The sequence below is a fragment of the Macaca nemestrina genome, chromosome 5 (genome assembly GCF_043159975.1).
Source record: "Macaca nemestrina isolate mMacNem1 chromosome 5, mMacNem.hap1, whole genome shotgun sequence".
NCBI classification, from domain to species: domain Eukaryota; kingdom Metazoa; phylum Chordata; class Mammalia; order Primates; family Cercopithecidae; genus Macaca; species Macaca nemestrina.
In genome coordinates this window covers 32152446-32180426 of record NC_092129.1, presented here as the reverse complement: position 1 = coordinate 32180426, position 27981 = coordinate 32152446, and the positions used below count along the sequence as shown (strand labels likewise).

Genomic DNA, 27981 nt, shown 5'->3' with positions numbered 1-27981 from the left:
AGAATCCCAAGGACTAATATGACTGTTAAAAAATTTATTTTATGATTGCAGAACAATTTTTTACTCTTTCCCAAATAGTAAAAAATACATCATTTCTTACCAATAAATGAGTAGCGACAAAAGATTCTGACCTAAACACTGTGTCTAACTCGACATGTACGAGCTTTGACTGATCTCTGTGTTTCATCTCTGTGTCTTCTAAATGTATGTTAATTAAATAAATTCCAGAGCATACTAAATGCCAAGAGTGTCAAGAGTGTCAAGGAATGAGCCTTGTGATAGTTGAGGGGAATAATTAGCCCCATGAGATTACTATTGAGTTCATAGAACCATGAATTTTTAGGATGGAAAAGACTCTAAGGTCCATTTGATCTAATTCAGTCATTGCTTGAAGTCTGTCTATAGCAAAGCCACCCCTTCCCACACTGTTCTAATGCTTAGAATATCACCAGTGACTATCCTTGAAGATATTTCACAGCAGCCAATTGTATCATATCATAGCTCTGTTTAAAGATTTTCCTTTTTTCTTTTTTTACATGAGATATATTTAATTGTAACTTTAGCCAGTTCATCTTAGTTATACCCTTTAGGGTAGAAGAGTCAAAGTTCTCCTTCATGTCAGCTATTTGAAGATTCCAAATGTATTTATCATGAGTCTTCTAAAAGAATAGAATCAGGATAAAGAAATGGAGAAGAAAAGAGACAGAAACATCTATCAAGAAATGATTAGCTTTAAGATAAATAGCAATTTAATTAGAATTAAATTATACTTTTCTTTGATAGCTACCTGAACATGTACAATGCAACTTGTGAAAACTACCATTGAGAATTAGCAAATGCACAAGTTGTCTTCTGAAAAATTTCCTCTGCTTGAATCAGCAGAATTCTAAAGAAAATTCTAATCTTTCCACAGACTGAGGTATTGACCCACCTGTCATTGCTGTGCTTATCTCAAAATGGTACAAAAATATATCTACCATGTAGCAGTGAAAATATCAACAGTCTGATTAAGAATATGTGTTAGGACTTTGCAGAATACAGTTTCAGTGGAGTAAACTATTTTTTTGTCATCTGTCTTATATTATCCTGACTTTAAACATTTTTTAACATAACAAAATAGTAAAAAAAAAAATTTTAATGATATGAAATCATTGGCTACTAGCTAGGAGTTGCTCTGTGCTATAGTAGAAAAATATGGAGACTGGGAACTGTGTGATCTATTTTCACCAGTAACTGGATGACTTTAAAAGACCTGTAACTTCTACTTGTCTACTTTTATCCAGTTCTACACTGAAAGGTTGTTTTTGATGATTCTCAACATCTTTTTTCTGGTATATAAGACTTTTTCTCATGAAATTCAGAACATTGCCATTTAAGGGATGGCAAAGATTTTTCCCTGAAGTTAAGAGATCAAATATGAAATTAATACAGATATAAGTATATATTTCTTCAACAATAATGTACAGTTGAAGGTATGTCAAAAATTGACTTTCATTTATAGAAAAAAAAGTAAAGTAGGTAACTGTATTAGTTCTCTAGGGTAGCTGTAACAAAATACCAAAAACTGGGTGGCTTAAACAACAGAAAAAAATGAATTGTCTCCCAGTTCTGTACTCTAGAAGTCCGGAATCAAGACGTTAGTAGGGTTGGTTCTTTCTGAGGGCTGTAAAGACAGGATATGTTCCCGGCCTCCCTCTATGGCTTGTAGATGACCATCTTCATGGTCACATGCCTTTCTCCCTGTAGCTCTCTGTTTCCAGACTCCCCCTTTTTGTAAGAATATCAGTGATATTAGATTAGGGTCCTCCCTAAGAACCTCATTTGACCTGCCTATGCTCAGGCTATTCTCCCACCTCTGCCTCCCTAAGAGCTGGGATTACAGGCATGAGCCGTCGCACCCAACCCTGATTTTAATTTGATTACCTCTAAATACCCTGTCTCCAAATGAGATTTCATCCTGAGCAACTGGGGGTTAGGACTTCTATATATGAATTTGATAGGGAGGGTAGAAGGAGAGAACAGAATTCAACCCACAGGAGCAACAATCTGATAGCTTCCTGTGAGCAAGCAAAGAGAAAGTTCATCGTCAGTCTCATAGGCGCCATTCCCTGTTCATACATTACTGTACTCTCTCATATTCCTTGTTTATACAATTTAAAACATTCAAGAACAAACAAACTTTGCTTGATTACCAGAGATAAAAAAGAAATGCCTTGTAATTTGGTGTCATGTGAATGTTTTAAGTGGATACCTGGAAAATTGTACTTAAGAATGGCATAAGAGCTTTCTGATTTTCATTTTACATCTATTAAAGGGGAAAATATGCATAGACTGTCTATCCGTTAGCCAGAACGATGGGACCTCTCCCATCTTATAATAAAAGCCAAAATAATCTGGCCACCAGGAGGAAAGGGTAGAACTTGGGAATGTCCTCAGGAGATTGTAAGGATGCATTTCCTTGATTCTTTTGCTCACACTCTTCCCGGTGACTGTTTCCTTCAGGGCTCTAATTCTGGGTTGGGAAAATGCTATTCCAGTACCAAGCAATGTGGGTATAGATGTTTGTACCAAAGAGGAAATTTAATTCTCCTTAGAGTTATAAAAAACCAAATGCCAATGCCTGATTAGGGAATACAACAATAAAAGTAAAAATAATTTAGGAGTATATATGCAGAACATCAGCCTTTAAAGTAATCTTGTATTAAGAAAATGGCATTCATGATTTGAGAAGATGGAAGGTGGTGGGGAACAGAAATTAAAAAAAAAAAAAACAGAGGAAGGGAGAAAGAGTGGAAGATAAAGATCTGGAGGATACTTAACATAATAAAGGAAAACCAAATAATATTCTTGTAGGAGTGCTCTATAATTACCCATTTGAGGTTGACCTTCATAGTGTTCAGAAAAATGTCAGAAATAGAAAGAGTAGTTTAACAACATGTTTAGAAATCAGAAATGTTCCATTTAGATAATATTTTTGCAATGATAATTTTATAATGCTCTAAGAAGATAAATATTAAAACTGAGCTGCAATTATAACTGGCTTACTCTGTAGATAAGGGTTGTAAGTTTCTCCTTGGATGACTTGCAACAACTTCAGTTAACCATCTGCTTCATTGGTTGTAAAATGAAAACATATTCAAGCCCTTGGTGAGTGTTAACCAACTTGGTTAATTTGATCAGAGATGAATTGTTATCCCTTCATGTCATTCTTTTAAAGGAGAAAAGTAGAACCAGGCCAAGCTCTCCATTAAGAGAAAAGACACTAGTTATAGAGTAAAATCATAAAATATTAAGTAGAATATACTTGAGAGAAGCAATCCTCCAATTCCAAGATTTTAGATCTTTATATGGAGTCATATAGATGTTGAACAGCACCACTGGGACCAATAGACCATCTGCTAGAGTTTAGAACTGTTTACTAAAAATTTAACTAGCTTCAAAGGTATTGACCAATTGCTCTCAGGATTGGTGGCTGCACAAGGTCCTGTGCACCTCCTCACATCTATCTGCCTATCTTCTGCCCCTGAGAGGATGGAGTAGGCACCTGGGAGTAAGAAGAATTGAGTAGAGGCAGAATGGAGGTAATTAGCGGCATCTGTTGCATCTCATTGCTTGTATTGAAATAGCTGATATTTGATCAACTACAAACAGGAGGGACCTCTTCAAATGCTGCCTTTGAATCTTAATAGCATTTTCATCCCAATTATAAAACATTGATTGCTACCAGCAGTATGCTTTCTTACTGTAGAAGAATGCCTTTACCTTTCTGTAACCTGTAGAAAATGGCAATCTATCTTTCAACATTGGAAATGATCAAAGAGACAGAGGTTTTTGTTAAAGTTATGTCATGTAAACAACAAGTAGCTCTTTGAATGCCAGAATGGGTTCATGCACAAATAGGATAAAGTGAGGTTATGAAGGAGGCTTTAGACAATGGATTCTCTGTGAGAAGTGAGTTTTTGCTCCAATTAAATTGAGGATCACTGTCTGTCATGAGGTTCTGCTGCTATAGCAGTGAACTTTATTTTCAAAGCTTTGAAGCTCCTTGTAATCATCAACAGAAGAAGGGTGATGTTGTGTCACTTTTAAGGTCTGCTGCTTGGTGAAGTGTTGATAACAGATATTTGAGCAAAGAATTCACCAACAGAGGAGCAAGGAAAAGAAAGAGTAAGATGATGATGATGAGAACCGTTTATCAGATCTTTTTTCTTTTCAGAATCTGTACTCCTTATATTGTCTCATACCTCACCCATACACAAGATTCTTAAAAGAAAATAATTTTCTTAACTTTTTTCAGTCTGTGCTCCAGAAGGTTCTTAACTGGCCTACTGAAATAGCACCATCTATCTTGGACTTTTATTTTTTGTGCACTTGGTATAATAGATCTTATCTATTACAATGAACTTTCATTCTAGAACACAAAAGTAATTAGTACTATAAATTTAACAGCATCTCTGTTTTTTTGTTTTTTAGAGTCCCTTGAGGGTATATCTGTATACCCAGATTATCTTTACAAATGGAAAACTTTAATAGGCAAATTCTGTACTACATGCTTATAATTACCTATTTATTTTCTTATATAAAATAAAGAACTGATCATAACTAAACTTGGTTCTCATAGGGCATGTTTTCCTGAATAATAAAATGTGAAAAAGAAATGTTGCATGATAAATCAGTGAAGAAGCATTTCAAGAGACAGTTTGATGGGACATTTCTTGCAAATATTTTCCCCTGGTTCTGGTAGTTTACTTAACATTTTAAAATAAAACATTAGTCATTGATATTTTAAAATGAAATGGCCATACATATATTTAGATGCATCAATTAAACATTATTATTTTAGTCATATCTTCTCAGGGCCAATAGTTTGTTGAATAACATGGGCAGGAATAAGAGACTAAATTAAAAACAAGGAAGAGTGTGTCAGGTAAGCATAGAAAAGCTTGTCTTCCAGGAAGTTGCCATGTGTTATGAATGCATTTTAAAGATGTATTTATGTAGGCATTATAAATTTTATTGGATTTTTTAATGAAATTAGATATACAGTTCCATGTACTCTGAAGTGATCTTTAATATTCAGTCGCATGTAAATGACTCTTTTACCCAGATGCCAAGCCCCCATCAGAAGCAAAGTAGTACACAGATCAGAAATTGGTGGATTATTTTTGTGCAATATAATGAACTTTTATTATATACTTCAAATTTCTTATTTACATAAAAATACAGGACAGCATGGCACACCCCCACATTGTTGATCAGATTCCAGTTCCTTTGTTGGCTGAAATTTTGCACTTCATATTATTGAAACTGTAAGGTGCTGAACAAATACAGGCTTTTACCTGATTAAGCATCTCCTATTAAGTACATTTCCAGTTTGCATCTAAAATATCTATTGATTTGGATGTTTGCAATGTAATGGGCTTTCTAAAAAAATTGTTTAATACATGCATATTTAAATTTTTGTTGCTTTTGCTGATGAAGCATATTAATAAGAGTTAAGTCTCCAACCCTGAACTCTTAGAGGCCAGTTTGACTTGGTCCAAGGGCTCAAGACTGAACTTTGAGTGACTCACCTCTGTGAGATTAGCAATTTATCCATGTTAAGTATCTCCATGGAAGTATATTACTTATATAGTTACTAAAGTGTTGTTTATTTCTCTGACTTCTGTATCCAACCTACCTTAAAAGGGGATTTGAGGCCGGGCATGGTGGCTCACGCCTGTAATCCCAGAACTTTGGGAGGCCGAGGCGGGCGGATTACGAAGTCAGGAGATCGAGACCATCCTGGCTAACACGATGAAACCCCATCTCTACTAAAAATATAAAAACTTAGCCAGGCATGGTGGCGGGCACCTGTAGTCCCAGCTACTCAGGAGGCTGAGGTAGGAGAATGGTATGAACCCGGGAGGCGGAGCTTGCAGTGAGCTGAGATTGCGCCACTGCACTCCAGCCTGGGGGACAGAGGGAGACTCCATCTCAAACAATAAAATAAAATAAAATAAAGTAAAATAAAGGTGGGGGGGGTGGGGGGAATTTGAAATGGTTCACAATAAAGCCATAAAACTATTGAAATAAGGGTTTTCAAATTAGGTTAAAACGCTGGGAAGATGAAGAAAAACTTAATCCATAGGATGTACATTGTTATGAAACAGCTCTGAGTTTAGTATCACTCAAGCCTGGGGACCAAATATTGAAAGAAGTCATTTCCTAGCTGTGACCAGATGTAGAAGCAACACTGAGTTTTATGTGAGGCCTCTGGGGCAATCATGAAGAAAATCAATATAGTACAACAAAATGTTGTAGTTATACACAGACTTTACATGCAACCATCATGGATAAATGAACCTTCTAAATACTTGACAGGTCTTTTCTATAGAATCAACAAATTATGAGTTAAAATTTTACAGAAAAGAGAATAGTCAGTTTTTCATTAGCCATGAATTTGAGTGTGATTGTTAGAAAGCACACATATCATGGAGTCTAGAAGCTAGCTTTGAGACCTCATTTGTCATTCCCTATTACCTTGAAGAAACAACTTAAAATGTATAGGCCTCAGCTTTTAATATGTAAATGCAGAAATTAAACTGAGTGCTCTCGAAGCTTCCTATAAATGTACCATTTTCTACTTTGTCAGTTATCCATCTCTGTTCTCCCTGAACGTTTCATAGTCAGGTGTAAAATTCAGTTTCATTACTATTATTTAAATACTGCAATTATTTTTTCATATAGTCAGTCAACAGCTGTTTTTTGAATGCCTGGTGTAGTGTGGCCATGTAGATAACACAGAAGATATAAAGATATAGATGGCAAAATGTTGCATTAAACTCCAAGTTTGCACCCACTGAAGGTCCCTACTGAAAGTTTTTTTTCCAGATAACACATTTTTTAATTGAAAAAAGTGGACATTTGAGGAACATGTGTCTTTTTTTTAACTTTTAAGTTTAGGGGTACAAGTGCAAGTTTGTTACATAGGTAAACTTGTGCCATGGGGGTTTGTTGTACAGATTATTTCATCATGCAGGTATTAAGCCTAGTGCCCATTAGTTATTTTTCCTGATCCTCTCCCTCCTCCCACCCTTCATCCTCTGAAAAGCTTCAATGAGTGTTGTTCTCCTCCATGTGTCCAGGCATTTTCATCATTTAGTGCTAGTTGTAAGTGAGAACATGCAGTATTTGGTTTTCTGTTCCTGCGTTAGTTTGCTAAGGATAATGGCCTCCAGCTCCATTCATGTCCCTGCAAAGGATGTGATCTGTTTCTTTTTATGGCTGCATAGTATTCCGTGGTATATATGTACCACATTTTCTTTATCCAGTCTATAACTGATAGGCATTTAGGTTGATTCCATTTTTTAACACAGGAAGTAAGACACACAGTTATCTCTCTGTTGCTACTCAGCATTCAGGGCCTGTGCTAGTGCTGTAGAAATTACAACTGAAGACCTGATATGTGGGAATGAGTACAAGTTGAACCTCTCTAATAATCCAGCCATGCCTTTTGATGTGGCCTTGGCTCTACACTCTAGGAAGCTATAAAGACTATGTAGTAACCAAAGAATTCATCATCTATTCCAGTAAATAAACCAATGTGTTGAATGATGGCCACTAAACATTCTAATTTCTGCAGAAAGTCTTGAGGTGGGGTTTTTAACCATATGATTCTTAGGATGAAATCTGCCTATGCTTCCTGCCCCTGGAAGGCTCCCAGGCCCTCACCACAGAATGTGGCCGTTAACCAGCGCTGATCCTCAGCTAAACATCCAAATGTTTGTATTTTGTTATTTTTGAAATTTATTTTTATTCCCTATGACTTCTCTGATGTTTTTTGAAGATGCAAGTCTTTATGTTTTCAAGAGCATAATAAAAATTTTTTTTGAGATTACTTGGCCTTTGTATGTGTGACAGACATCAACCTCATGCAGAAAAGACATCAATTAAACAACCTCAATCCCTTCCTTAAGAGATTCTCAGGGCACAGTTGTAACTAAATAGTCCATGTGGTGCATTCAGGCTTTGGGGCAGTAATAAACGACACTATTCTCCACCACTCCCCTCTACCGTGGCCACCCTTGGCTGCCTGTGAATGACATTGCTCCCACTAGTGGCAGAAATAACATCTTATTTCTGTCTCAGCCTTTTAGAAAAAAATTAAAACATATAAACTTGGATCTGACTTTCACTTAGCAACTATTTATGAAGCATATATATAATGTGTATAAGGAATAACAGATAATGTCACCAGGTGGGTAGTCCTTGCCCACAAGTTAATTATTTTCTAATAGGAAAGACAGCTAAAGTACTTCGACTGTAGCTGCACATATACATTACTGTACCAAATACTTCTCATGAAGTCCTCACAAGACCAACCAGACTGTGAGTTCTAAGAGGACAAGAGCCCCTCTTACATTGGTCACTGTGTCACCCTCAGCATCTAGTTCAGTTCCCAGCATATAGGCAATGAGACCACCTTTTTCTGTAATATTACAATAATTATTTCTTACTTGATTTGCATATAACTTTTTTCCTGCATTTGACTGTAAACTCCTTGAGATTAAAGACTGAGTCCATGTTATTAATTGTGTCTATAACAACCAAAAGAGAACAGGGCACAAAGTTGATAAACGATAAGTAATTTTGAAAAGAGAATAAATCGTAATTAAGCAAGGTGTTCATGCCTGATTTTGCAGAAAGAAAAAAAAAAAAAAGTGGCTGTGAACCAGGGCTGTTTTATGGTGCTTAGTGCAATCCAAACATAATGAAAAGGAAGTGGATGGGTAACTCCAGCCTCACCCCACTTCCAGAAATAGAGGTCTCCCAAGACCTTACTACCTTCTAGAAACTTCTAGCACTCACTTTGCATCTCTCAGATTCCATTTATCCCACAGAAACAACAGGTCTTCCCTGAAACAAGGTACCATTGGATTCTTGAGAAAGGGAATGAGGACGGGAACCCAAGAACAAGAAGACGACTCTGACATCTTGGGCATCAGCTCTGCAGTTTAACTTCTTTGTGCTTTGGTGAAAAAATGTAAAATGCGAGTTTAAGGAATGAGAGAAGACTGCAGATCCTGTCACTCCCAAAGACTATCCATTGGAATTTTCTTTATATCTTCAATGTCTGAGACAATTGATTTAGCAGCTAATTTGGCTGGAGAGATATGGAAAATTACCCCAGGGCTGCAATGGTTCAGTAGCCACCAGTGTTGAGTGCTAATTACATGCCAGTGGCTGAACTAGATAGTTTATGTATAATTATGTTGCTAATAGCCTCATTTTAGAGATGAAGACTCCAAGGCTCAGAGAGGTTAATGTCACCAGTTAGTAGAGGCCAGGCCCACACCTAAGTCTGTCTGCCTCCAATGCGTGGTCTCCAGTAGTCAATGCTGCGTGGCCTCACTGCAAAGTCTAGGCTGCCCCTGCCACTTTCATGTTCTTCCTGACCCACAAATAACCTTCATGTTCTTCCTGACCCACAAATAACCTACCCTCTTTAGGGAACCTCAATACTCCTAGAATCTATAATCCTCTATAATACTCTAGGGTCTATCAGAGAATGTTTTGAGTAAACACTGAGAGAAGACTTCCAAGGTGGCTGTAGGGAAAATCTATTTTATCTCACAGAAAGGGAATCTTTGGAGAAAAAAACTAGAAACAAAGGGCTAGAAAAATGTTTTCAGGTCTGTCAATTCTATCTCACTTTTTACAAATGTAATAGCTATGTTACTTCAGAGAAGCCACGTAATAGCTGATTCTCAATTTAATCACCTTTTAAAGGAAAATAAATATTTTTCCTATCCAGTCTATTCACAAGGGTAACATGAGATAACATATGTGAAGGTGCTTTATAAATTGAACAGTACCATATCAGATGTTATTGTTATTATTATCACATAGCTGTAGGTTGGCTGATTAAGAAAATTCCTAGAAAGAATTTTGAAGTCTAATTTTGAAGAATAAAATTTTGGAGCTATCTAGGACCCCATTTTTTTCTATGGAACTTTGAAATGCTTTTGCTTTCCATTTTTTCATGAATGTCTATTAGTCTCTGAAATTCTCCTTTAAATCTCACTTCATTATAAAGCCATGCTAACTTCTTCCATCTGATCCATTGCCTCTTCCACTAGGCCTGTATTTAGTCCTTACTGCTTCATGATCCATTTGCAAGTGTTTTGATGGACAGGGAGATAATCTGGCTGCATTACCTGCCGCTGCATTACCTGCCACGGCATTCATCAACAGGGCAACAGGGCTGACTATGTTGATTTGTCCTATTAAATGGCTCTCTCCTAATGTACTGCTAGATAAATATGCTTCCTGAAAAGAAACAGAGTAGCAGAGAAAGAAGAACTGTTCTTTGATCAAAAGTTGTCAAGCACAAGATAATTTAGATTGCATTGTAGTTTTTATTGACTCCACAGCTAAATTTAATGTTCTCTGAATTTAAGAACTATATTTCTATTTAATTCAAATACACACACAGTGATACGTATAAAAATTATCAATAAAAGTTTGGGCAAGAGAAGAGCTTTAGAAAGATAAGATTGCTGTCATAGGAGCTCATCTTTAGCTTCTTAAATTATAATTTACTCAGTTCTTTTGTTTTCAAATACTTGTGGTATTACTTTTGAGTAAATATAATGTGCAATTTTGCTGTATATTGGAAAGTATTTTCCAAATTAAAATTTCAGTTATATGTTGAAGACCTTAGACTTGACTGAATTTGAATGGAAATACAATTATTTATTTGATGCTTCTGTCCTAGTTCCATTTTTACATTTCAGGGTCAGTTCAATTGATCTTTATCCAGATGGTAAATGACATTTGAAGATGACATTTGAAGTTGTCATTTAGCCTTTCGTGACATTTTCTATTTTATACTTACATATTTCACTTAATTGGAGCATTTATATTCAGCATGATTCAACTTAGAAGCACTTAAAATTAAAACTTCGGAGTATTCTACATTGATCTGCTGGCTAGCTCAGTTATTTAAGTTTATGTCGCCAATTAATCATGGGGGTAAGTGGTTAATACAATTAACTGTTAATTTTCTCTTTCCTTCACAAAGGAAGAGTTTCTTACCATTACATTACACAAGAACCTTGAATAATAGTAGAAATAACTAGACCAATTGCTTACTTATTCAGGTATATAATGAGCAACTAATACGTTAGTATGTGGTTGTATCCACTGCCTCTTTGCATATGAAGAAAAGAAAAATTTTCATAGAACTTTATCAAGTGATCCGTTTGTGTGTATTTAGGAGTATCTGTTATATGGAAAGTATTATCCATCAAGGGTAAAATATAGCTATTGGGTTTATTCATTTAGTGGTATGACTAAGTTTAAATTAGAATAATTGTGTTCTAGAGTCATTCTGAAAGTAGTTATCCTATTTTTAATTCTACTAGTGTTAATTTTATTCTGTAATACATATACAATTCTCAATTTTCCCAACTGTTAAAATCAAAAATGAAACTTAGAAAATTATTGACTGGGAGAAGTGGCTCATGCTTGTAATCCCAACACTTTGGGAAGCCAAGGCGGGCAGATCACGAGGTCAGGAGATCGAGACCATTCTGGCTAACACGGTGAAACCCTGTCTCTACTAAAAATACAGAAAAATTAGCCCGGCGTGATGGCGTGTGCCTATAATCCCAGCTACTTGGGAGGCTGAGGCAGGAGAATTGCTTGAGCCCAGGAGAATTGCTTGAGCCCAGGAGGTGGAGGTTGCAGTGAGCCAAGATTGCATCACTGCACTCCGGCCTGGGAACAGAGTGAGACTTCGTCTTAAAAAAAAAAAAAAAAATCTTTCAGTTAGTTTAACTCCTTACACTACAGCCTGTTCATTGTTAATTTAATGTGAGATTATAGACAAAATTATTAATACTAAATGTTTCATTGTTATAGTATATACTTTCCATTTTAAAGCCTGTGGGAAGGTAAAAGGTGGGAGAAGGGAGAGGATCAGGAGAAATAATGGGCACTAGGCTTAATACCTGGGTGATAAAATAATCTTTACAACAATCCCCCATGACACAATTTTACCTATGTAACAAACTTGCATATGTACAACTGAACTTAAAACAAAAGTTAAAAAAATTTTTTTTAAAAATTATAGGTATTCAAACAATTCAATGCTATCAATGATTTTAAACCACAACTTCTACAATTCTGAGATCATAGTTTTAAATAATCTTTCATTGATTAGATAATACTTGACATTATTTTTCAGGAAAAAAGCTTATAAATATTTTCTGAACCTTCGTACTTTTGAAAATAGCCTTTGATTGATTTCACACAGGAATGGCAGAATAAAATTATTGAGTCAAAAAAATCTGTCTTATTATATATTAGCCCTGGCATTCATTTTGCAATGGCGAAGTATGAGATCAGTCTGACTTGTATTCCTTTGTAGGTCAGATTATTTTCTCTCTACGTATTTATGGATATTTTTCTTCGTCATTTATATTAATCTGAGTTCCCCAGTGGGAAACAGGATTCACCCAAGATGGTTCAAATGAAAAGAGATTATTACAGCGGTGTGGGCAGGATTATGGGAACAAACCAGGGCTGGCAAGGCATTCAGAAAAAACTTGCTGCTCTTGGAAGCCATCACCACCCTGAGAAATGAAGACATAGCTAAGGAAATAGTATTGTAGAGGCCAGTGAAAACTAACCGTGGAGTAGGGTCCTCCCAGTGGGATCTATCGCCTGAAGGGGACTTAGCTACTGCCTAAAAATGTGGTGTTATAAAAGAAAGGAAGTGAGGAGAAATACTCTGAACCATCTCTTCTCCCACCTTCCATCCCTCAGCGTGCCTGCCAGTGCCTTGTATTGGCCAAACCCAAGGAGTCGTCAACTGGTGGGGAGAAAGCCTGGGTAAAGTTTGCAGAAGTCAGCCTCCTGGAGCACAGAGCAGGGCAGAGAAGGAACGAGCATGAATCTGAGTAGCTAAAGAAGAATACCCAGTTCAGAAATACCACCTGGGCATATCTAAGTGATGGTCTTTGTTTATAACATGTCCAGAACATACAGAAAATTAACACTTGTTTATTCATTATTTCAGAAAAGCTTTCTTGTATTATAGATTTGATAATCATGTGCTCTTTTTTTCTTCTTAGCATTTTCTTCACTTTGTATTCCTTACTACCTTCTCATCCTTTCATTTTTTAGTCCTTTTCCTCTGTGGCCTTGGAAAATTTTCAAGTTTGTTTTCAATACTATTGAATCAATTTTCTGCTATGTCAGTTGTGCTCCTTAAAGACATCAGTGCAAAATTTCATTCTTGCATTGAATTTTAGTGACCTTTTTGAGTTTTCTTATTCCTGACACCTTCCTAGTCTTTAGAGCTTAATCTCCTCTTACAACTTTCTTGTTAGTTCATAGAGGCCATCTTTGTTATCCTTTTAAGAATACAATATTTTATAAAACTATCTTCTGTTTCTCATAGCAAATAGTTTTCAGAAATGTTTGGGGGCTCTTTTTCTTTTTTTAGCTGACTTTTTAAGTCATCCTGATGCATTTTACTTTTACAGCTTTGAGGTTTGATTTACATACCATAAATTCACTTAATTGTACAATTTAATGGTTTTTTAGTACATATGCAGAGTTATGCAACCATCACCATAACCCAAATTTAGGACATTTCCATCACTTCGTAAAGATCTTTCATGTCCATTTGCAGTCACCTTCTGTTCTTAGCTCTAACCCCAATCAGCTACTAATCTATTTTTGGAATCTATAGCTTTTGTTTTCTGAATATCTCATATAATTACAATCATAAAATATGTCATATTTTGTATCTGGCTTCTTTCACCTAGACCAGTGTTTTTGAGGTTCATCCCTGTAGCGTGTATCAGTAATTCATTTCTTTTTATTTCCAAGTAATATTCAATTGTATATATATACCACATGTTGTTTATTCATTCAGCAGCTTTTGGACATTGGATACTTTCTAATTTTATAAATAATGCTGTTATAAACATACACATGCAAGTTTTTGTGTGGATATATGTTTTCATTTCTATTGGGTAGATAGCTAAGATTAGAATTTGGGGGTCATATGGTGAATTTGTGTTTGACTTTTTAAAGAAACTGCCAACTGTTTTCCAAAGCGGTTGCACCATTTTACATTCCCACCAGCAATGGATGAGGGTTCCAATTTATCCACACCCTTGTCAATACTGATTGTATATCTTTTTTATTATTATTATTGTTAGTCTACTTGATATCAAATGATACATCATTGTAGTTTTAATTTGTTTCCCTAATGATATTGAGTATCTTTTCATCTGCTTATTGTGCACTCATATCTCTTATTTTGTGCAATGTGTATTGGCAGTGTTTAGCCCATATTTAATTGGGTTGTCTACTTATTTTTTAGTTCCAATTTAAGCTCTATCTGTATTTTGGATATAAGTCTTTCATCAGATACATGATTTGAAAATGTCGTCTTCTTAGGCTTGTCTTTTTACTTTCTTAATAGTGTCTTTTGAAGTGCAAAAGTTTTCGATTTTGATGAAGTCCAATTTATATTTTTTTTGTTTTATCACTTACGCTTTTGGTGTCACATCTAAGATGTCTTTTTCTAACCTACAGGAAAATTCACTTCAATGTTTTTTTCCTAAGACTTTTGTGGATTTAGCTCTTACATTCAGATCTACAATCCAAATTGAGTCATTTTCATGTATAGAGTGAGTTGGGGATCTAAATTCATCCTTTGCATGTGGATCTCGAATTGCCCCAGTACCGTTTGTCAGAAAGACTATCCTTTCCTTTTTGAATTGATTTTTTCTCTTTTTCTTTCTCTTAGAAAATATCATCATTGAATGTCAAACATTCTTTATAGATTCAATGTTGGCTTTATATACTCACTATGTGGCTTTTTTTCTTAGTCCCTCTCACTATCCACTTGCTATTAGTTGTCCCTTCTCAGAGCCAAAGGTATAGAACAGCTTGATGTGCACAATTCCAGCTCAATTACTGATGATTGTAAACATTCAGCTAGTTCTGGCCTGTTTGAAGTAGGAAAGGCTGCTACTGCAGCACTCAGGTACACTGACTCTGAGGGAGACATATCTTAGAAATATTTGAAGCAGTGTGTAGTTGTTCTTTACCTACCTTTAATATATGAAAAACAATAAACCTCAACATGGGTGCTCCCAAGCCTTTTCTACCTATGTTTCTTCCCCTGAATGTTTGGATAAGGAAAGAATATATCTCATGATTCATTGCACAGCTAGTCACCTACCTTTTTTTCCTTGCCTAATTCCTACTTGTTTGAATATTTAACCACCAGAGAGCTACAGTATTGTCTGTGCAATACTTATTTATGTATTGGGGAAAATAGGATTGGGATGCAGAAGTTTTAGTTGCCTGATTTTTTAAATAACTTTGTTGAATCATATTTTACATATAATATAATTAATCCATTCCAATGGTACAATTCAGTGATTTTGTAGTAAACTTCCAAGTTGTACAACAATGACCAGAAATCAGTTTTAGTACGTTTTCATTACCATAGTAGTAAGATTCTTCATGCTCATTTACTGTTAATTCCTATTTCTTCCTTCCCTTTGACAACCTCCAGCCAATTACTAATCTACTTCTTTTATCTATGAATTTACCTTTTCTAGACATTTCATATAATGTCTAGAATTACACTGTATGTGGTCTCTTAGGTTTGGCTTCTTTTACTTAATACACTGTTTTTCAAGTTCATCTGTGTCATATCATGTATCAGTAGTTCATTCTTTTTGTAAATTGCCCAATAATATTCCACTGGACAGATATCATATTTTATCTATTCATTCACCAGTAGATGGAATTTTGGGTTGTTTCCAACTTTTGGTTATTATGAACAATGCTGCTAGGAATAGTACTGTGCACGTCCTTTGTGGATATACGTTTTTATTTCTCTTGGGTATGTACCTAAGATTGGAATTGCTGGGTTATATAGCAAATTTACATTTAACCTTTGAAGAAACAGGATGTCTAGTTTTTATTGGTCTGCATGTCCAATCCTTCTGTTTCAGACATTAAAGGCTATATATTAGATGGCTTATATTTCTCATTTGAATTCCGCTGATGTTATTGTTAAGAGAAAATTTTCTCAGATTCTGGTTAATGCTTGATTGCCACCTTAGTTTTTGATATTACTGTGTTTACATTTTTGTCTTTGCCTTCAGATATATTTTAATCAGAAGTAAATGATAGCTTCATGCTATATTAACTCAGAATTCTGTCAATTTGAGTAACAATATGAATGGGGTAAATTTTCTTTAAAAAATAATACTTCAGGAAATAAGTCTGATTCATCTTTGATTACTTTCCTTAACTTCATTAATATGTGGAATATTTTATTCCTATGGCAGTGATATCTCATGCTCTTGTGTACATGCATTTATTTCCCCCAGGTACTTATTTTTTATTTATTAAGGCACTACTATATATGTAGTTCTTAAGTTGCTCTCATATCTAAAAAAGATGTATGTGCATGTATGTGTATTCGTTAGCATTATATCAAGAGACTAAGGAATTTCCTTAGCCTAGAATATGGTACTTACTTTTGTTCAAGTTAAATTTTCAGAAACTTAGTGATTGTCCATTTATTCTAAAATAACTTAGAAATGAGCCGACTGACTTGAACACATACCAGTACAATTCCAGAGGATATCAAGATGCCTGTTAACATGAAGTAAAATCAAATTATAACTTACTTCAGTGGGCATGTCTTCTAATATTTGTGATACATTTCAAAATTACCTGTTTGGTATATGGATAGAGGGGGATGTCAGAGATTCTGATTACCCTTTTGTTTTAGAATTTGCTAAGTAGTTTTTAAAGTGCGCTGAAATTCTTTTCAGAACCTAAAACACATACATATATACACATTCACAGACACATATATGCTTCAGCATACATATACAATTTTCAAATGCAGACACATGCACATAGGCACATACACTTATGCACATTTGCTCTGTGAATGTACACATAAGCAAACACACTTCATGGATGTGTTACTTGCTTTTAAAAGATGGACTTTGTTCTTTGCCCTTTTAAATGTACTCTCAATTTTTAAAATAAAGCTAATTACTTCTGTCTCTACTCTCCTTATCATAAAAATTGGAAAAGGCCAAAGAAGATCAACTATCCCCAAGAATAGCTAATTAATATAGAATCAAATCATGAAGAGAAAATTTTTTTAATCCATTTAAGATTGCAGAGAAAATATTCTATAATCTTACTTTATTCATGATTTTTACTTAATGGTACATGGACAGAGATTACAGAAGTTGTGATTGTCATGCTTTATTGATGATGTTTTCATATATTTGTAACAAAAAGTTAAGTCAGTCTTTCTTTTTGTGATTTTTTTTTTTTCAGCTTAGTTCAATTATGTCCCTAGTAAATACCTACTCAATGCTAATTAAAAAATATCTAGGCAGGATTCTTCTTACTAAGAACCAAGGAACATACAAGCAAGGATAGAACAAAAAATCGAAATGTTGTCGACATACTAGAGTGATAAACCTGAATTTACAAAATGAAATTTAATATGAATTAATGCAATGTCTTGAAATTTGATTTTTTTTTTAATTTACACAAATACAAGAGGAGTGAAATACATTCATAGGTATTTACACAAAAAAAGGCTTAGGAAGTTTAGTTGATCATAAACTAGGTACTAATTCATATTATATGAGGAATGTTTGAAAGAACTGGGGAGTGTTTATGGCCTGAAGAAGAAAATATTTGAGATGTGATTGCTCTCTTCCAATGTTTGAAGAGATGTACCACGTATAGAAGATAAATTAGATTTTTAAAATCACTTTAAGTGGTTTTTTACTTTAAGTAGATTTGTGATCAAAATAAAGACTTTGTTATTCATTAGAGACATCTGTAAAGGGAATGCATCACCTGCCTCATAGAGAAGCAAGCTCCTGGTTACCAGGAAAACACAGGTAGGGTGTAGGTAGTGTAGGAAAGATTCTTGTAAGGCACTGTACGGAAGGTTGTGTTTCTTGGACTCTTTCCACATACATGACCTTAGCAGTCCAGGGCAGAGTTTGAACATTCCGGTGTCACTAGGGGCCAAGCAGTGTATATGAATGAGTGAAGCTGTCTATATTGGAAGTGATGGGGCCAACTGGAGAGCGTATGTTGTGTGTGTCTTTTTTTTTTTTTTTTTTTTTTTTGAGACAGAATCTCACTCTGTCACCTAGGCTGGAGTGCAGTGGCATGATCCTGGCTCACTGCAACCTCCACCTCCTAGGTTCAAGCAGTTCTCGTACCTCAGCCTCCCGAGTAGCTGGGATTACAAGTGTCCACCACCACGCCCGGCTATTTTTTTTTTTTAATTATACTTTAAGTTCTAGGGTACATGTGCACAACGTGCAGGTTTGTTACATATGTATACATGTGCCATGTTGGTGTGCTGTACCCATTAACTCATCGTTTACATTAGGTATCTCTCCTAATGCTATACCTCCTCCCTGTCCCCTCCCCACAATAGGCCCCGGTATGTGATGTTCCCCTTCCTGTGTCCAAGTGATCTCATTGTCCAGCTATTTTTTTTGTATTTTAGTAGAGACGGAATTTCACCATGTTGTCCAGGCTGGTCTCAAGCTCCTGAGCTCAGGCAGTCTACCCACCTCAGCCTCCCAAAGTGCTAGGATTACAGGCATGAGCCACCGTGCCCAGCCGAGAGTGTATGTCTTAATATTCAATTTTAACCCAGTGTTGCCATGCCATAATCTCAACCCAACTTTACCTGTTCTTCAAATGTTTCAAGTTAAACTGGAAATTTGGATTTTTCAAATGTAAATGGTTTACATTTTTAAATTTGGTAACTAATTCCAAAAATTTTAAAGCATAATTGTGGGCTATCACATTTAACCTAGTCCGGGAATTACCCTCAGAAACTTGCTTCTACATCCTATTAGTGCATTTTGAAAATTAATGAATACTCTGACCTTTAAATTTGTGTTATGAAATATCTTAATTATGTAATTGTGTAAAGAACAATTTTTAAACACTCACATAATGCCCACCCCTTAGTGTCCTGCCATCTTGTAATGGCACATTCAAGCATATTTCTTACAAGATTCTAAACCTGATAGAACAATGTTGCTGCCGGGCGCGGTGGCTCAAGCCTGTAATCCCAGCACTTTGGGAGGCCGAGACGGGCGGATCACGAGGTCAGGAGATCGAGACCATCCTGGCTAACACGGTGAAACCCCGTCTCTACTAAAAAATACAAAAAACTAGCCGGGCGAAGTGGCGGGCACCTGTAGTCCCAGCTACTTGGGAGGCTGAGGCAGGAGAATGGCGTGAACCCGGGAGGCGGAGCTTGCAGTGAGCTGAGATCCGGCCACTGCACTCCAGCCTGGGCGACAGAGCATGACTCCGTCTCAAAAAAAAAAAAAAAAAAAAAAAGAAAAAGAACAATGTTGCTAATTTCACTGCATTAATGAGTTCGAAGCTGATTGAGATGCAGTGTAGAATAGACTGGACAGCTCATCCTTTTACTTTATACATGTTGGCCACAGTTTTTTTCTTTGCCTCAATTATAAACAAAGGCCTTAAGGAACTGTGGTCACTACCCAGACATAATTTTCTAAATGTCTTTTAATTACTCAATGCAATAATGGTTAGAACCCAATCCATTAACAAGAGTGAATTAGAATACATATCTGCATTTGTTGTTATCATCCATAGTTTAATAAACATATCTTTACTGTGGATCTAAGATATAAAATAATTTTTTTTTTGAGATGGAGTCTTGCTCTATTGCCCAGGCTGGAGTGCAGGGGCTCGATCTCAGCTCACTGCAAGCTCCACCTCCCGGGTTCATGCCATTCTCCTGCCTCAGTCTCCTGAGTAACTGGGACTACAGGCGCCCGCCACCACGCCCGGCTACTTTTTTGTATTTTTAGTAGAGACAGGGTTTCACTGTGTTAGCCAGGATGGTCTTGATCTCCTGACCTCATGATCCACCCACTTCGGCCTCCCAAAGTGCTGGGATTACAGGCGTGAACCACCAGGTTCTCAGATTTTTTAAACTGTAAGCTGAGAAATATCCCAGTCTTAAATCCATTTGCTTGGGTGGAGTTCCCTGAGGCTTTTGCATGGTGCCATCCAAGTGTAATACATGATATATTAAAGAAGCACTTAGCATGTTGGCTTTGATTTTTTAAAGCAAGGTGGTGTTGCTTTGTGATCAGTTTATTATTGGCAGTTTGACAGACCCTCTAATAACCCATACCCTGCTCCAAAAGAAGGTTCTACAATGATGAAAGGATTACTTGTATCATAGACTATTTCAGTGGTAGCCTTGAGTCCCTTGACAAATCCCAGAGAAGCTTAGTAAATACAGAGGCCAATTCTTCCTAAGGATCCAGGAAATGTTTTCATCATATGATATGAACTACATAATGGAAGACAGCCAATATTGAGTTCTAACCTGACTTTTAAAGGGGATGTTTTCACAAAGATCTCGTAGGCCTCAACTATTACAGTTTCTGATCAATGCTATCTCCTCCAGTTCTATTGTAACCACATCCCATTAACAAGAGAAGCCTCTACTTTTTTTTTTCCCTTCTTTCTGATATCCCATGGTTTTTAAGCTGTCTTAGATTTTCTGGAGTTAAGTTCAGCATTTTACTTTCTAAGTTTCTGATGTGCCTAAATTTCACTGTACTCTTAGGTTGGTGCAAAAGTAATTGTGGTTTTGCCATTTTAATGTTTAATGCCACTAATAGTTACAAAACATGGGTTCCAGTTTAAAGACATTAAGCATTATTACCAAATAATACACTAGGAAAAGGGCAGAGATGTTCTAAAGTAATTACTGGCACCAAAGAATGGCTTAAAAAGACACCGTACAGTTGAAGAGTCATTCAAACCTATTTGACCCTGTGAAGACAATTCTGATTCCCATACCAAGAAAGACTTAAAAGTTTTCTCTTTTATTTGTAGCCTGATTCAAGGGTATGCTTTACAGATTGATTCACTAATATTCCTTAACAATAAAGAATTCACATAACTCTGTAGTCAATCTGACCTCTGCTGTACGTATCTACTTTATCACATGGGAAAAGAATAGAGGAACTAAGAAAAGGAAAATTTATTGCATTCTTTAATTTGAAAAAATAATAATAATACCTTGATCACAGCTATTTTAGTTTGGCATTGTATTAGTTTTTAGAGCAGAAAAATAGTTTTCTCAGCTTTTAAAATTTGCTTTTATTTAGGCATTCACTGGAGATAGGATAAAATAAGTTTGGCAGCCTCATAACTCAGAAGATAGGAATGGTATCTGGACTTACAGAATGGAGAAAGGGTTTCGCTGTCTAGCAGAAGAGGGTTGGTTGATTTATTGGCAAATTCAGATCTCTGCCTTCATGACATGAACATCTGTATGCCAGATACACCTCCTCACCTCTGACATGTGTGCCTCTGTGATCATCTTTAGAAGGGAGTCAGAGTGAAAAATCCAGGACTTTTAAAATTTATTATTACGTCTGGAAACAATTTCCAGATTTAAATTGCCAGTCAACTTTCCTTCCCATATCTTCCAACATTATTTATTAGAATTAATGAATTAATAATGTTTCTCTTCTTCCTTTGTCTATTCTTTTTTTTTTTTTTTTTTTTTGAGACTGAGTATCAGCTCCGCCTCCCGGGTTCAAGCCATTCTCCTACCTCAGCCTCCTGAGTAGCTGGGACTACAGGCACCCGCCACCACGCCTGGCTCATATTTTGTATTTTTAGTAGAGACAGAGTTTCACTGTATTAGCCAAGATGGTCTCAATCTCTTGACCTCGTGATCCACCCACCTCGGCCTCCCAAAGTGCTGGGACTACAGGTGTGAGCCACCACTACCAGCTTCTATTCTTTTCTAAAGTCTGGCTTTTTAAACTATCACTGTAAGTTTGGAAAATCTAATTCTTAAATTAAAATTGAGAATTTCCTGGGTATAGTTCCCTTTGTATTTGTCTTTGTGCTTCAACTCTATAAATTTACATAAGTAGGGAATTTTGGAAAATTTAAAGTTATTTTTCTTCTCTTGCCTAGAAAAACTATAGAAACAGAATGATAAAATTTGCTAAAACTAAGGGTGGGATGGACAAATATAAATCAGAAGCATAGATAAAGGCATTGTGAAGATGTATATATCACTTCTTCCTAAAAATGAAGAATAAAAGCTAAGTTCAAATAGAAGAAACACTTCAAAAATGTGCTGATTCACACCCAATAATAAGCTTAAATGTTAGGATGAAATTTATTAGCTTTTAACTCATATATACCTTTGGTGCTAATTGAACACCTGCTATTATTAAGGGAAGCATCTACAATTTAGAACTGGAAAAGTGAACTTTAAAAATAATTTCTTTTTCTTTTTTTTTTTTTTGATACAGAGTCTCGCTCTGTCGCCCAGGCTGGACTGCAGTGGCACGATCTCGGCTCACTGCAAGCTCCACCTCCCGGGTTCACGCCATTCTCCTGCCTCAGCCTCCCCAGTAGCTGGGACTACAGGCGCCCGCCACTGCACCCAGCTAATTTTTTGTATTTTTTAGTAGAGACAGAGTTTCACTGTATTAGCCAGGATGGTCTCGATCTCCTGACCTTGTCATCTACCTGCCTCAGCCTCCCAAAGTGTTGGGATTACAGGCGTGAGCCACCGCACCCTGCCTAAAAATAATTTCTTTAAGCTCAGTTTCATTAAAATTTTTTTCTGGAATCAAAATAGTGGCAAAGGCAGCGGAGAAATAAAAACAAGGAAAATACATTAAGCTTTATTTTTCTTATGTTTGATAACCTCAACTCTTCCTCTTAGCCTTTTACATTCACGTTTTTTTGCTTTTATGGAATTTGAATAAGGGATATTTTTTATAAATATGAACTAAATTCATTAGCTTAATGTATTTTTTAATCCCAGTGGTGAAAAATGTTTGGTAGATGTGTCAGTGGTTTTTTGCTGCGTAGCAAACCATCCCAAAACTTTGTGGCTTAAAACAACATTTATGTGGCTCATAATTCTGTGGTCCATTCTGGTCTCAGGTAGGTCCATGCATGTATTTATGGTCAGCTAACAGCTAGAAGGCTCTGCATTGAGGATTAACTGGCTGTTCACTAGGGCAATAGTAGCAACTGGGCCACATGACTTTTCATGGAGCAGGCCAGCCCAGACTTAAAACACAAGGTAGCAGATTTCCAAGAGAGAGTGAGCAGAATTGTATAATCTCTCAAGGATAGACTCAGAACCAGCATGCCATTTCTGCCACCACATTTTACAGGTCAAAGCAAGTCACAAGGCCAGCTCAGAAGAGGTACAGAAGTAGACTCCACTTTTTTTTTTTTTTTTTTTCTTTTTTTTAGACAGGGTCTTGCTGGAGTCTAGCGTCACCTAGGTTGGAGTATGTGGTGGGTTTATAGTTTACCACAGCCTCAAACTCCTGGGCTCAAGCTATCCTCCTGGCTCAGCTTCCTAAGTAGCTAGGACTAGCTGCATGCCACCATGACTGGCTAACTTTTAAAAAATTTTTGTAGAGATAAAGTCTCACTGTACTGCCCAGGCTGGTTTATTCACATATTCCCATTTACAGGCATACCTCAGAGATATTGCAGGCTCTCTTCTAGACCACAGCAATAAAGCAAGTCACACTATTGTTTGGTTTCCCAGTACATATAAAAGTTATGTTTATACTATACTGTAGTCTGTTAAGTGTGCAATAGCATGATATCTAAAAAAAAAAAATGTATGTACCTTAATTTTAAAATATTTTATTGCTAAAACATCCTAAGGATCATCTGAGCCTTTAGCGAGTCATCATCTTGTTGGGTGGCAGGTCTTCCCTGGATGTTGATGGCTGCTGACTGATCAGGGTGGTGGTTGCCAAAGGTTGGGGTGGCTATGACAATTCCCTAAAATAAGGCAACAGTGTTATTTGCCACATCAGTTGACTCTCCTTTTATGAAAGATTGCCTGCAATGCTGTTTGACAGCATTTTACCCACAGTAGAATCTCTTTCAAACTTGGAGTAAATTTTTGCAAACCTTGCCACTGTTTTATGAAGGAAGTTTATAGAATATTCTAAATCTTTTGTTGTCATTTCAACAAAGTTCATAGCATCTTCACAAGGAATACAGTTCATTTCAAGAAATCACTTGCTCATCCATAAGAAACAGCTCCTCATCCATTAAAGTTTTATCACAAGCTTGCAGCAAGTCAGTCACAATCAGGCTATACTTGTAGTTCTCTTGCTATTGTCACCACGTTTGCATTTATTTCCTCAATTGATGTCTTGAACCCCTCAAGTCACCCCTGAGGGTTAGAATCAACTTATTCCAAACTCCTGTTAATGTTTTTGCCTTTCCAATCAATCATGACTATTATTTTTTGTGTGTGTTTTTGTTTGTTTGTTTGAGATGGAGTCTCGCTCTGTCACCCAGATCATGCCACTGGAGTGTAGTGGCATGATCTCAGCTCACTGCAACCTCCACCTCCCGGGTTCTAGCAATTCTCCTGCCTCAGCCTCCTGAGTAGCTGGGACTACAGGCACTCACCACCACACTAGGCTAATTTTTGTATTTTTAGTAGAGACAGGGTTTCACCAGGTAGGCCAGGATTGTCTCGATCTCTTGACCTCATGATCTGTCCACCTCAGTCTCCCAAAGTGCTTGGATTACAGGCGTGAGCTACTGCGCTTGGCCCAATCATGCATATTCTTAATGGCATCTAGAATGCCATTTCTTTCCAGAAGACTTTCAATTACTTTGCCCAGATTTATCATAAGAATCACTACCTGGCAGCTGTAGCCTTACAAAATACATTTTTAAAATAATAAGACTTGAAGGTTAAAGTTACTCCCTGATCTATGCGCTGCAGAAGGGATTTTGTGTTAGCAGGCATGAAAACAACATTAGTCTCCTTGCACATCTCCATCAGAGCTCCTGTTTGACCAAGTGCATTATCAATGAGCAGTAATCTTTTGAAAGGGATCCTTTCTTTTGAGCAGTAGGTCTCAAAAGTGGGCTTAAAATATTTGGTAAACTGTGCTAGAAATTGATATGCTATCATAAAGCCTTTGTTCTTTCATTTATAGAACAGAGGCAGAATAGGTTTAACATAATTCTTAATGACCCTAGGATTTTCAGAATGGTAAATGAGCATTGGTTTCAACTTAAAGTTATCAGCCACATTGGCCCCAACAAGAGAGCCTGTCTTTGAAGGTTTGAAGTTAGGCATTGACTTCTCCTTTTTAGCTATGAAAGTTCTAGATGGCGTCTTCTTCCAATAGAAGCCTGTTTTATCTGCATTGAAAATCTATTATTTAGTGTAGCCACCTTCACCAATCATCTTACCTAGATCTTCTGAATAGCATGCTGCAGCTTCTATATCAGCACTTGCTGCTGAACCTTGCACTTTTGTGCTATGGAGGTGGCTTCTTTTCTTAAACCTCATGTACCAACGTCCACTAGCTTCTAACATTTCTTCTGCAGCTTCCCCACCTCTCTTCCTTCACTTTCATAGAACTGAAGAGTTAGGGCCTTGCCCTGGGGGATGTTGTGAGTTGTTTGATCTTTTATCCAGACCACTAAAACTTTTTGCAAATCAGCAATAAGGCTGTTTTGCTTTCTTATTATTTGTATGTTCACTAGAGTGGCACTTTTAATTTATTTATAGAACTTTTTCTTTGCATTCACAACTTGGCTAAGAGGCCTAGGTGTTTGTCACAAGAGGCCTAGCTTTTGGTTTATCTTAGCTTTGGACATGCCTACCTCACCAAGCTTAATTATTTCTAGCTTTTGATTTAAAGTGAGAGACGTATGACTCTTACTTTCACTTGAAAACTTAGGGGCCATTATAGGGTTATTAATTGGCCTTATTTCAATACTGTTGTGTCTCAGGGAATAGAGAGGCCTGAGAGGGAGAGAGATGGGAGAACAGCCAGTTGGTGGAGCAGATAGAACACACACATTTAAGTTAGCCAATTTATATCAGCGCAGTTCATTGTGCCCCAAAACAATTCCAAGAGTAACATCAAAGATCATTCATCACAGATTATTATAATGGATATAATAATACTGAGAAAGTCTGAGACATTGGGAGAATTACCAAAATGTAACAGAGACACAAAATGAGCACATGCTTTTAGAAAAATTGCACCAATAGACCTGCTCACTGCATTTTCCACAAACCTTAAATTTGTAAAAATTGTGGTATCTGTGAAGTACAATACAGTGAAGCTCAATAAATCAAGGTATGCCTGTGCTTTATATCAACTCTAGATTACTTATGATACATAACACAATGTAAATGTTATGTGAATAGTGGTTTTACTATATCATTTTTAAGTTTGCATTACTTTTTATTATTGTACTTTAAAAAAATTCAATCTATGGTTGGCTGAATCCACAGATGTGAACCCTGTAGATACAGAGGGCCAGCTATATGTGATATGTCCTGTTTTAAATACTTTTCGGCTCATACAATTTTTACTCTTTAGTCTTTTTGTTGAAAAGCCTAAGATATTTTTATTTTTCCAGCTTCTTTCCATTTTATATTCCAGCTTTTTAAAGGTCTACTTTTAAAGTTGATCTTTTCAAATGGGCTTTTATTTGTTTACCCATTTTTATCATTTATCAACTTTTAGTAACACTTCCAAAACAAATTTGTTTCCAAAACAAATTTGTTTCCAAAACAAATCTAGGTAAGAAATAAAGCTCCAGTAGCTGTTTCCTCATTGAACTGACATAGACTGAGCACCTACTTTGTGTCAGGTATATTTCCAAGAGCAGGAGCTCTAACAGAGACCAATTCTAGGAGCCTGCTCTTGTGGAGCTGACATTGCAGAATGAGAAAACAGACATGAAACAAACAAATATACAAGTCAGTTGGTGAGATTAGAGGAGCTATGGGGAAAAAGAAAAGCAGAATTAGGAAGACAAGGAATGTGCAGAGGAAGAGAATGGGGGAAGGATTTGCTTTTTGATATGAAATGGCCTGAGAAGGTCTCTCTGATTAGGGAACCTGAAGAGACTATGGAAGTGGGTCATGAGAGTGTATGAGGGAAGAATGTTGCAGGCAGAGGAAGCCATAGTCCAAAGGCCCCAAACAGGGGCATGCTTGGCATGTTTGAGGAACTGCAAGGATGCCTGTGACACTAGAGCAAAGAAAGCAGTGAGGAGTGTGGTGGGAGATGAGGTTGAAGGGCTTGTTTGGGATGTGGAGTTGGCAGGTGGGGTGACCACATAGAGTGGGCTGGTGGTTGACAGAGCCAGCTACACATTCTAGTCACTCTGGGAGCTTTGAAAAAATGTCTGGGCCCAATCCCAAAATCTGTTTTAATTGGTCTGGGTTGAAATCTGGTCAAGTCTTTATAAAACATTACCAGAATAAATCTAGTGTGTAGTCAGGGTCTGGTACACCTTAGTAAAGCATGGCTCTGACTCTGAGTGAGAGGGCAAGCCACTGAAAGATTTTGCACAGAATGACACAGCTTGATCACCCTGGCATGTGCCTCTTCCTCACCCACATTCCCCTCTGGACCTTACGATCATGCCTTAGTATGAAGCTTGGGATCCTTCCTCACCCTTTTAGAGAAGAGAGTGAATGCGACCTAAGCAAGCTCTCTGGGCACTTCACCTGTTCTGCCTCTGCCAGGTTGTCTGGGTAAGTGTCAAGGATGTAATAGAAGGAAAAGAGGAAGACTTCTAGGAACAAGAGCCCCTCCTGTCCCCTTCCAAGACAAGTTGGAGACACAGCTCCTACCTTTTTCAGTTTGCTTCCAGCAGGCAATCCCTGGGCCTCCCTCCCAGTGTTAGTCACAGTATTTACTGATTGATTTAAGAACCAGTAAGTGGTGTATGTCACTTCTGCTGATCCCTATGATGAAAATATTAAAACTCCTGCACATATGTCATATATGTAACCTAGTACCCCAAACCTTGCAGTCATGTTCTGTTACCATA

General features: G+C 36.7%; 1 protein-coding gene across 2 annotated transcripts in view; it reads left to right on the top strand.

The window, feature by feature from the left end:
• Nucleotides 1-27981, top strand: part of MTCL3 (MTCL family member 3) — a 48790-nt gene that overhangs the window by 6573 nt on the left and 14236 nt on the right. The gene's annotated exons all lie outside the window — the stretch shown is intronic.